Source organism: Corvus brachyrhynchos, unplaced genomic scaffold, assembly GCF_000691975.1.
Source record: "Corvus brachyrhynchos isolate BGI_N302 unplaced genomic scaffold, ASM69197v1 scaffold175, whole genome shotgun sequence".
NCBI lineage: Eukaryota > Metazoa > Chordata > Aves > Passeriformes > Corvidae > Corvus > Corvus brachyrhynchos.
Window position 1 is genome coordinate 7,546,691 of NW_008238448.1, and position 12,077 is coordinate 7,558,767.

Here is a 12,077-nt window from a genome sequence, read left to right on the forward strand (position 1 = left end):
GACTCTGTGACTTGCTTGCTCCCAGACACAGGCATAAATTGACCTTTTAATTACCTCTGTGGGATTTTGTTTAATATATCTAAAGTAGTGTAACCTACAATAGAAGCCAGTTTTGGCAAATCTGTACATTTCTGGCATTTCATGGTTGCTTATAACATGCAAGTTTATGAAACTGTGGGTGCACCAAAGCAAAAATTTTATTCAAGCCTTGTTAAAGTACCAGTTCTGCAGGCAAAATCCAACTTTGGCTCCTTTATTTGAAATTTTTGTGGTTTTTGTAAAAAGTTACTTAATATAATTTTTACAAGTTAAAGTTTCATTTATCAATAAAAGGAAGGGGTGCACTTACCCAAAATATTTTCCATGATTTCCCACTATAACTGGAAGATCCTCTGTTTAATAGTTGCTACAAATTGTTATCAGTACCATATATGTGTGTTCTTCTTTTCATTAATTTAGTAGCATGCAGTAATACTTTTAGCTTCCTTCCTCTCATCCCCTGTGATGATTTTTACCTAAAACTGTTTAGTCAGCAGACATAAAAACAGCTCTTTCTGCTTTAACATTATCTATTAGAACTCCAAGCCTATTCATGAAACAATTATAGGAAAAGCTGGCTTATGCCCTACATTTTGTCCAGTAGCAAAGATCTGTTCCCTGGGTGTTCTGGGTGCTACTGCCCACCCCCAGATCACCTGTGAGATAGTCTGCTTTAAAAAAACCTAACAAAATCATGAACAGAAGGTATTACTCCTTTTATACTCCTGGAATGGACTTCAGAGAGGAGAATGGGAGTTCTCTCTTTTATTCGTTCAAAAATGAAAGCTCATTTTTGTGGGAGACAGAGTCCTTGCTTTGACTTCGGTGTCAATCAAGAGAGAAGGGGCACTAATCAGTTCTGATTAAGCTTCGAGTTCTTTACAGGCTCTGAATAAATCACAGGAAAAACATGATGCTGTAAGATTGCTGAGAAAGTTTAATCATGAGCTATTCACAGCAGATTCAGGAACACACCACTCCCAGATATCTGTATTTGATATACCTCCTACAGCTAAGGCTACATCCAGACCTACTGCGTCTGTCTTCTTTTCCATCTGCATCCCTGCAGGCTCTGCTGAGCCCCCGTGCCCCAGCACCTCGGCACCCAGTCTGCTGGGGATTGTCTGCCTCAGCAACCCAAGAGAACTTGTCACGTCATCCAGCTACTTGGGCTTTATACTGTACAGCAAGGCAGGATATTTTGTCCTCCTCAAGAATGAGAGGAGGCAGGAGGGGCTCCCCTCACAGCACCAGAAAACCAGCATTAAGAGCAGCATTGTTCCTTGGTTTGTCTTACAGTTTTAAAAATAATCTCTTGATCAAAGTCAAAGAAGGAACAGGTTCAGTGTCACAGGATCTGAAATTCCTTGCGAACAGGAGTTTTGGTTAAAGCAGGAGCACTCCCTCCTTCCCACATATACACTTGCAGTGATTAACACAGCTGTGCCTCCTTGCCTGTACATCAGTCCAACACAGCTGCTACATATGCCTGCTGCTTTCTGAAAGCTGCCCCTGTCCAATAAGTACATTAAACCAGCCTCATCCCCGAGGTTTTTTATTTTCTTTTCAAAAGCAAGGGGCAGAAGGATGCACAACTTTCTGCCCTGGAAAAAAGCTAGGCAAAAATTGTCTGCTATTCCCTTATCATACCTCAGGGAAAAACTACTTAGGTTGCTGAAGAGAACCTTTCCAGAGCAGCTGTAACTGAGAATGCAACCCTGGAGATACAGGTAGCCATGAGAGTGCTCTTCCACATGGACCTAAAATCTCTGAGTACATTTGCATATCTCCCCTCATCACATCCACATCTCCAGCTGACATCCTCTCCCTCTGAGACTGGCAGTGTTCCCTATGCCTCAAACTACAGATACCCCTAGTTCAGTTGCTGTTTCTGTTTGATGTTGTTTGCATAGAAGGTGTCTGGAACTGAATTTCTGGAGGTCTCAAGCTGTGAGTATGCTTGATCCACGTGTCCCTAAAACTGGCTATCTGTAAACTAAACTTAAAACTCAGTTTGAGGGCAGAGATGGTGGGGTTGCAGCTATAGAAATTTGGACCTAACATTAAACTGTTCCTGGATTTCATCAGATAAACACAAGCCCTGTAATGAATCCTGCTGGCTTGAGGTTTGAGGTGACTCTGACTCATATTTTGCTGAATTTCACTGCAAAGAATGTTATGCTCTTTTAGTCTGAGTTGTGTGTGATCGGAAAGCCTGTGCTACAAATCCTGTACCCAGTGGTCTTGTGAAAGCTGATAGAGCTAAAAGCTCATGGCTTTTGGTCTGCAACCTCCTGAAGAATCAGCCGTGAGAAGATCCACTCCATGCTTGGCAGACAACTGAGGACCTAATATCCAGGGCATCCAGAACCCAGGGCTACACAAGGGGCTGAAGCAGTGGTTCTGGACATCTGTTGGAGCAGGCTTGTGATGTTTCCAGAGAAAGCTACTGCTGTGATTCCTTCTTCATTTAGAGGAGCCAGCAAAACAACAGAACTTCTCTTGCATTTAAATGTCCTGTAGTTTTTGACAGACCTGCTGCTTATAGCAGGTAATAAAATGCAGAGAGTAGTATTTCATTCGCAGCTCCCAACTATTTTATTATTCACAAGACAGCTGAAAAAATCCACACAGGGGAAGATAAGGTTACTCTGGCCATGATCAGCCAGCAAATCAATAGCCATGCCAGAGATAGTAAATGTGTGTGCTGATTCTCATGCACTATCCTCTGTCAGTGGTTGTGATGCCTTTCAACCTAACTGGGATTATTAAAATTAGAGGTGTGTAACAGAAGCAAATGATAGCTTATCTACACAATAGACCTGGAAAAAATGAATGTTTCAAAGCCTTTATGCTTGGGTGAGGACCATTACTGAAGTCCTACTTACTGCAGGGAGAGAATATTGAAAAAAATCACCAGTCCCCGCTCATTAATTTACCTTTTAATTTTATCTGTAGACAGCTTTAATTTTTAATTGCTAACATAATTTCCTTGTTTGTTTTTGAGGTGACGAATTAGATGTGACCAATCCTTATTTGTTGCAAGGGCTAATGTTCCTGACCCTTAATAAAATTATTCAATAATAATGTAACTGCTCATGGAGCCACCATCTACTATGTATTTCCTGTTTTTAAAAAGATCTTCTTTGACTTAGTATACAGGAAAGAGCCAAGTTACAAGTTATGTGAGGCATCTTTCAAGTTTAAATTATGTTTACATCTTAAAGATAACGCAGGTAAATCAGAATAAATTTAAATATAGCCCATGTATTGAGCCAAGCCTGTCCCTCATCACCAGTGACCTATGAATGCAGGAACAAGATTCTGGTACATCTTTCAGTCACCATGCACTCCAAAACTGTGGCATTAGGGCTAGAGTTTGGTGTCTTTCCTCTTGCCCTGTAAGTTGCTGGATCCAATTTTCATAGTTAGCTTCACACATTAGCATACACACCTGTATTCCTTCTTTGGTGATGTAAATCCCAGAGTCACAAAAATATTTTTTTACCTTTGAGAGGTTCAGGATATTGATCTTTACCTCATCTTACTTCATACACCCTGAAAGAAGGAAAAGTTTAATCAGAATTTATTTTAATTGTGGAGGAAGAGGGAGAATGGGCTGATTGATGGCAATTAGTGTGACTTTTCTTGCATAGCCTTCAATGGATATCTTCTCTCTCAAGTTTCAGTATTTTGATTATTTTTCACCCATGACTGTAAATTGTTATTAAAATGTCTTAATTTCACTGACCTATTTTAATAGAATTTTCTATTTATATCTATCTATCTATACATACTACTTATGTATCTATCTATACATACTACTTATGTATTCAAATGAACCCAAGAAATGTTTCTGATTGATAGAAAAACAATACATCTTGCAAGTAATGACTGCAGTTCCATCTGTTGAATTTGGGTGTGAAAGACATTCCCTTAAGAGTCATTGTAGTTCCTATTTGATATTTGAACCAGTTGTAGATTGACAAAAATCATAGATATTTGCACAATAATAAGGAGAAAAGCAGATTTTATGCAAAACCACAAGAACATGAGGCTCTCCACTGCAGAGGACCAGCTGTTTATTTGGAATGCATGTATTTTCTTGCAGAAGTGTTTTATATCATCAGATATAATATAGTGTTTCATTGAGTATTTTCAATTGATACCCCAGAAGGTCATGTTGCAGGGATTGTGGTTGTAATGTTTTACCAAGGAAGAAAAAGCTTAGGAAGAAAACAGGTAATTGTTCTTGATCATTTTCCTGCTTTAGGTTACTAATTTTTGCTATATACACTATTTATTACTCATTTACAAAGAGTAGAATGAGAAAACAGTCTTGTATATTGTGTCCCTTTCAATCATGTTCCAGTTTAATCTCCATTTCCCTGACTAGCCATCCCACTTTATGCACTGAAAGGTGTTCAGCTGCTGACAGGAATCAGCCACGTGCTGTGTTGCCAGGGCAGCTCTGTACAGCATTGCCCTGCTCTCTATTTCTAAAGATAGCCCTATGTTGATCTCAAAATCCAAAAGCCTGTTATTTTAAAATGTCATTTACAACATCTATGTTCTGAATATTTATATTCTGGATGTTTTCTCCTATTGATTTAATAGCCAAAAAAATGACCATTTGCCCTTTGTTTCTGTCATGCTGAATTAATTAAATTTCTGTTAGAAGATGCATCTGGATTTGTGCAGAAAATCAGCCCATAAACTGTAACAAGCAACTGTGCTGAGTTACACTTTCTGACAACAAAACCCAGACTTTATCAAAAGAAAAAGTTTATGTACATTTAATCTCTAACTTGGCATATACTGAAATGCCAATCGAGAAACTGTATTTTCATGTTCTATTACAACTGCACTATGTTTCTGCGTATAATTGGATTCATCCTGAATCCAATTGGATTCGGAGGCTGGAGTTGTTGGAGGCCCTTGTGGAAGATAAAGCTTATCCAGTGTTGATCTCTAGCACCAAAGCAGCCGCTGTGTTGACAGAGGAAATTATATTTCACAAAGCCAAAGGTGAAGTGAGTTCCTTCAATCCAAATAAATTCATGTGATGCTGTGAAGGCCTCCTCCCTTTCCTGTTGCTAAACATGAATAAATATTCCCTTCTGGGATGACTTTATCACATGATAGTACTTTAAAATGAATCACTTTTGTACCCAAAGTCATTCAGTATATAAGCCTAGAGTGGCAGGTTTTACATAAGGCATGGATTTAGTTTGTTGGAAGGATAAATAATTGTAATAATAAATTGCACTGACCTTTCAAACAAAGAGGGAACAAGAACATCTACAGCCAAATAAAATAGGAACAGCAGAAAGTAAACACTGAAAATACTTGAGAATGTTGAAAAACAATTACCCAATAATACTAAAATCATTCAAACTGAGATTTTTTTCCATGCCTTGGCCTAAAAGATTAGTTTCATTTAATAAGTAGCATGGGATGTAAAAAATTTAAGTCCTGTGTCTATGATGGTTCACATCTGTTTCTGCTGTATTACCCACAAGTACTAAATTCCTTTCCCTTTAGACTTTAAACCAACATTTTCATCATTATCCTTTATTCCAGCCTGTCCCCTGATCATGACATTTCTTGGGAGATGAGGGCTGGGGATATCATTCCATACTAACTGTCTTCAAGAACAGACAGTTTCCCTTCAGCAGCAGTTACTGGGTGTATGCTTTGAAAACCAGTCACATCAAAACTGTATATCTGAGTTACTTAGTCCAAGCAGCTTAGATCTATCTCACTTCTAGTGGTCAGGTTAGCCAGAGGTTCTCAGGCTACACTGAGATTCACACAAAAGGTATCAGAGGCCAGGCCTTCATGTGGGTTCTATGTTTTTGCTAAGACTCAGCAGTTACAGGACTCAAGAGATGAAAAATCTTGGTTTACAGCTTATTTCGTCTTTTATAAAATAAGGAGTTGGATGCAGTTTTCTTAGAAATGAGCAAAATTCTGCAATCACCAGGAACTGTTGTGCTAAGAGGAGACAATCACAGTCTTTTCTGCTGGAGATGGTTAACTTTCTACTAGTGATTGAATATGCATTGAGTCAGATTTTTAAAAAGTACGAAGAAGAGGTTGATTCTGTATACCAGAGAGTTATGTTCAAGCCTCTGACTAAATGAATTTCCAATTATTTTCTCAAAGTAAACAAGTACAACAAAAACATCAGGAAGAGCATTTACTCTAACTGCCCCAAAAGTATAGGCGTAAAGATGCTCTCCTGGCTCCTGGGGGACCAATGGCTAGTCCTGAGGTGAACTTCAGCACAGTGAGGGCTAAAAGAAAACCTTCCATCTCTGAAAATAGTGTAGCAATTAATGTCTCCGATTTTCTTAATCATGTCCTTTCATGCCTCCATGACAAGATGGCCAAGAATCCTCACCAGATGCTTACCTCTTCTTATGTTGCTGAGGCCCAACTGAACTTCCATGGCTTCCATGTCTCCAGGTCTAAAGAGCCCAAGGAATTCAAGTTATGAACTTTCTACTCTTCTCTTTCTCTTTCTCTTTCTTCCTTTTCCTGATATATTTTCTTAAGTGTTATTTTTATGCTTTTATATTGCTGTACTACTTTAGATAATAATAACCAAAATGGCTACATACATGCTTTCCATTGCAACCAGATTGCTCTAAAATAAATCCATCCACATATATATATAAAAATATATACACACACACAACCATGTACGTATTTATAAACACTGAACATTCAACGTCGTTTCACTCTAATCCACCCCAAGGGATCTGCTAACAAGGACCTGAGTTCCCCTTGCTTTCTGGGGTGGGTTAGAACATTGACACTCACTGTTATTCAAAACCTAGAACAGGAAGCTAAGAAGTGAGTTATACAGAGGAGGAGTTTTACAATTCCATGTGTAAGAAATTACTATTTTTTTACAGAACAATCCTTTTCCAGTCTTTGCTTTCCTTACGAAGCTTATCTTTTAATGCAGTTGAAACACGAATGCTGCCTGAAAGACTGTAGTTATGGGCATATGTTTGAAGAAATATGACTTTCTTAAAAGTTATTGTAAGAAGAAATTCTCAGTTGTCACCATAATAGAAATGCCTTGGTTTATACATAAGCAGTTGACAACAAATCTTTATCACTTCTTTGCACTACATTTATAGTTCTGTATTTGGCAGACATGTTTTACACATTAAATAAGCCCAAGCATGGTCAAACTTTATTCTGTAAACAATTTGGATGGGAATTTGGAAGAAGGATGGAAACTTGAAGAATATCTTTCCCATAAAAACATCACAGTTGCAGTCTGACTCTGAAGAAAGAAACAGATCCTTAGAGCAAAACTGTGACTAATATATCCCCAGGAGCACATAGCAGCAAAATGTAAATCTTGGGATAAGTATTTTGTATATAAGTAGAAGTATTCTAGGTGAGTCATTATCTGACTCACCTAGAAATAGTTTTGGTACAAAAGCAATTACAATGTAAAACATATGTTTATATCCAGCTTTTTGTCTAAGTTATTAGGCACCACTAGTAGTGATTCAGAAGAAAGTTCCTTTGGTGTGCGTTATTTGTGGTCTCATTTGCAAACAGCATGACTCATGAATAAGTCATGAAGCTGTATTGGAAAGCTGCTTTGAGCATTTATTTGGTGAGATTGCTTCAACTACATGCACATGCATGTGCCACCACAGGAACATTAATACAACGCTACGCTTACCAAAGCCATGAGAAAAAAGCATGTGCTAAACAAATATAAAAAATTCAAGAGTAACTAGCGGAATGGCAGTTCGTACTTGAATAAAGATTCTTGACCTTTCATTTTTCTGAGCCATTAGTATTCTTTCCACCTGGATTTACTGAGTGTTCTGTCACTCTTCCTCATGTGATATCATAATTTACTGTCAGAAGACCTTATTTTTTATTGTAGGGGAAATCTCTGGAATTGTAGGTGAAATCATGGCAGGCAAAATCCCTACCATGCTGTAGGATCCTGTGACTTCATCATATATAGGAGGTAAAAACCTGAGTCTCATGAAGTCAAGGGAGGAATTCAGGTTGACTTCAGAGGGATCCAAACAGCAAATGACTTCAGTGTTTGGTCTAGCAAAGCACGCACTGGCAGAACAGCAATGGTGATGGTTGGGATATGCTGAGTTGAACTTATAGTTAAGCACCTGTTCTGTCTTCACATATATTTCAGTGCCTCTCCTGAATCCCTTGTTTGAACTGTGCACTGCCCACTTTGAGGATGCATCTGCAAATATATTTGTACTTTCTCATGTGATAAGGGGCTGGAACATGACAGCAAAGAAATTGCTGTGGTATCTTATGCATTATAAAGGATATTTACCAAATTGTTTTACTTGTCAGAGTGCACATTTTAACTAAAAAATAAATCCACTAAAACTAAAGGTGTGGAAGATCTCATATTGTAGACAGTGGTTTAACATTAATGACTTGCTTTCTACTCCACCTTAGAAAGATGTGACTTGGTTATTGAGTTGGTTTGATTGTACTGAGAGATGATGGAGAGTAGACATGGAAAAATCTCAGCAGACAATTTCATGCCCTCTCGAAAACGTGAAAGATAAGAGTTGTATACATTGGTGCAGGCAGGCAGCTGGGACATCCACAAACTCACGGATAAAATACAAAGAGTAAATTTATTTTGATTACCTTGTTAACCAGGGAATCCCTGAAGCAACACCTGGGCAGAAATACAAAAGCAGAAACACAGGCACTGTTAAACTTGGTCCATGCTGGAGGATCACTGGCCTGCTGTTCACACAGGCTTATCAAGAGTTACTCCCAGCTGCAAGGTCACTGGACTGACTCACAATCTTTCTTGTCAGTCTTCTATATTTAACCCATTTCTCCCAACATTCCACACCTTGCTCAAGAGACCAGTTAAAAAAGCATATAGAAAAAAGTATAAACCAATGAATGGTCTGAGTTAAGTGTCTCTTGTCAGTGAACCAAACTTTTCAATTAGCCATGCACTACTGATATGTTGTATTATTCCACATATTCAGTCCTGAGGACATTGATTACCATCCCCCATGCCAGTTGATCCAGCAGTCAGGTTGAAGCAGCACATGCCTTCAAACTCAGGAAAGGGTTTATGATGTCGAAGACAGAGGTATTTCTTCAGTAATCAATGCTGTGAGTTTCCTTGGCACACAGCAGTTGCAGTCCTACCATGAAATCCATCAGTGTAAACAATTCCACTTTCCCTGTGGCTAATATTTTGGAAGAAATGCCATATGGAAGAATTTCAGTCCTCACTGTATTTTGGAGGATATATACTGGAGAGGTACAGTTGTATTATTTTGGCCTCTGATTCTTTCAGTTTCTTGCAATGCCCAAGCTTTTAATTTGTTTATCCATCAGAATGTAATGTATAATGAAGCATTGTAATGCCTTTTTCACCCAGTTGTCTGCCACAATCCCCACAAGACTATATAATCTGGAATTGTCACTTCTAATTTAAAAGGATTTCCCTGTCTAGAAGTGTATAATTGGGCATGCTCAATCAAAGCATTTTTGCAGGTGCCAGAGGCTTCTTTTTATTTCTTGATTCATTGCCAAGCAACATTCTTCCTGGTCCATTTCTCCTGTCTTGGCATTTTCCAGGTTGTCCCTCACTGTGGGGTGGCACATGGGATAGAGGGGAGAGAACTTTTTATTTGTAGGCACCAGCTTTTCCAATGAAAAAAACATTTCTGATGTTGTGATCCCATTAATTTCTGGCTGTGGGACACTATCTTGTATAAGATCATTTCACACTTGTTTGTTTGGCACCTGTGAGGTAACTTTTTTGGTTTTGACACCTTATATTCCTTCACCACCTGCACATCTGGTTCTGAAATTACACAGTGTTTGCTACGGCACCTAACAGTAGCACTTGTGACTTTTGGCGTAATCAAAGGTTTCAGAGAAATAGATGCCCCTCTCAAAACCTGCACTTTGTTACTTTTTGTTGCTGCTGTCCTATCCAGACTAGATACTGTAATTAGCCTATGAGCCATCCCCATCTGCCACAGTAAACTAATACCATTTCCTACTGTGCACTGATTTCTGAGGGATGACACTAATTCAGCAATTATCCACAAATTCTGTTAAAACATATCCATTGATATATCATAAGTGCACCACATCCTGCCCATTGGGACCCCTGCCATTTAGTAATTGAGCATATCCCTGGCTATAGGGCTTAATAGATTTTTTTTCACCCATTAATAAGTAGATTGCTGCAGTGCCACTATCCCAAGCTCACAAAATCCTTGCCAGGATGGCTTCCCTGCTCTTCTCCTGATAGATCTCTAAAAATTTCCTTAGCTCTTTCAGAGTCTGTGTGATCTGTATCCCTTCATCCAGCAGATTGCTCTGCTCCTCCATTTGTAGGAGGGGTTTGCTACTATCCCCTCTCTACTTGTTAAATCTGGCTCTGAGTCCAAGGACTAACCCCAGATGTTTTCACCCCATTCCTTGGGATCTGACAAAGATTTCACGGTGAGAGCATGAACTTGGGAAATTGAAACCTTACTTTTCCCATCCTGGGTCTTTGTTTGTGAGCAATACAGGCCACCAACTGTTCTGCAGTGCATTGCTGCTTATAGCACTGCTCTGCTTGAGTGGTGATTACTTTTTGTGGGATTGCCTTTACGTCTTGTAAAGTCCCAGCTTCCTTTTCCAGCTCTCTAACTTTGCTCTAGGGTGGTATAATTTTGTGGTCAGGAGCTCTAAGACCAGTAGCTAATAGCTATCCAAATCTCCCTGCTAACTCACAGGAAGACTTTGATGTCACTTTCCATGGAAATCAGCACACAGCTGCCTGAATCATCTGAGGGATAACCACCATCCCATCATCTCTGTCAGGCCATGCTTTTGGTGGAGTCATTGTAGCTAGGAAGGCAGCCAGGGGCATCCAGCACTCAGTTCATCCTGGAATGCAGGGCATCATCATCACAGCGTCACCAGTTCCCAACTATTCTGTTAGCTGTAGGAAGGCAATACTGCTATCAAATCTGAGAATAAACACCAAGAAATAAGAAACAAGCCTTGCTGCTCTCCATAAACATGAATTCCTGCAGTTCAGTGCATTGGTCTGTGAAAGAACTCATTTAGGTTTCTCTCTTGTTGTCATCATCAGTAACACATTTTAAAGATATTGGAGTTGTGCTGATCTCCCTTAAGTCATTGTGAAATTGCTATAATTTTTTCCTCCTTGTATTTGAAGCTGAGACACTTCTCATTATAGTCACTATGATATTTACTTCTATTGGTAACATCCTTTGGTTTTTGGTCAGTAAGTTAAATAACTAAATAGTATGGGTACAGCCATCAGTGTTTTATTTTCCTGCTAAATTATATTTAATAATGTTTCCCTTTCCTGACTTTCCCTCACTCCTAAATCTTTTCCTTCCAAGTCAGAGGAACGTTTAATTTAACAGCTTTCATTCCCTAAATTTCCCTAGTAATTACCCTGTCCAATAAGGCTGTGCTCTTCTTTCTCCACAGTGTTGCATGAAGATCATATGCTAGGCTTTAGTCCTTTGGAATCAGTTTAAAGAGCATGTCAGAGAAACGGGCAAAAGGGAAGACGTCAGTTTTCAGTGACACTATTACAGAGCAATTCAAACTTTTCAAGACAGCATTAGTAAAGAGTAATTCACCAGAGCCTATCTGCAAACACAGTCTGAGCTTTGCCCTCAAAGGAAAGTCAATCTAATTTCTACAGTAGATGGTTCTGGAGGGCTCTTCAGCCTAGTCTTGTCCTCTGCTGTTGGGAAATCTGGAGGGGAGTCACAGTTGGAGAGAAATGGGATGCTGCCCTTCTGTCTTGTACCAGTGGAACATCTTCCTTTTACATGTGATGAACTTGATAGTCCTGATGCAGAAGGGGAATCAGTACCCACTGTGAGCAGGAGTGAGAGTGCCTTGGGGCTGTGCACTGGCTCTCATGCTCTTCTCCTCAAACAACAGTACTTGAACTTCTTCCCCTGCACTCTAAGGTTTTGAAAGCCTAAAATATCCTGCTG

The 12,077-nt window shown here is 39.2% G+C and overlaps 1 long non-coding RNA gene across 2 annotated transcripts in view; it reads right to left on the reverse strand.

The window, feature by feature from the left end:
* Nucleotides 1-331: 331 nt before the first annotated feature.
* The window catches only part of LOC108447315, a 35,715-nt gene continuing 23,969 nt past the window's right edge, over nt 332-12,077 (reverse strand). For both annotated transcript variants that reach the window (XR_001862810.1, XR_001862809.1), the window contains 3 exons: nt 8,713-8,743; nt 6,457-6,512; nt 332-3,597 (listed from right to left, as the gene is read on the reverse strand). This is a non-coding gene — a long non-coding RNA (uncharacterized LOC108447315). The remainder of the gene's footprint in view (nt 3,598-6,456; nt 6,513-8,712; nt 8,744-12,077) is intronic.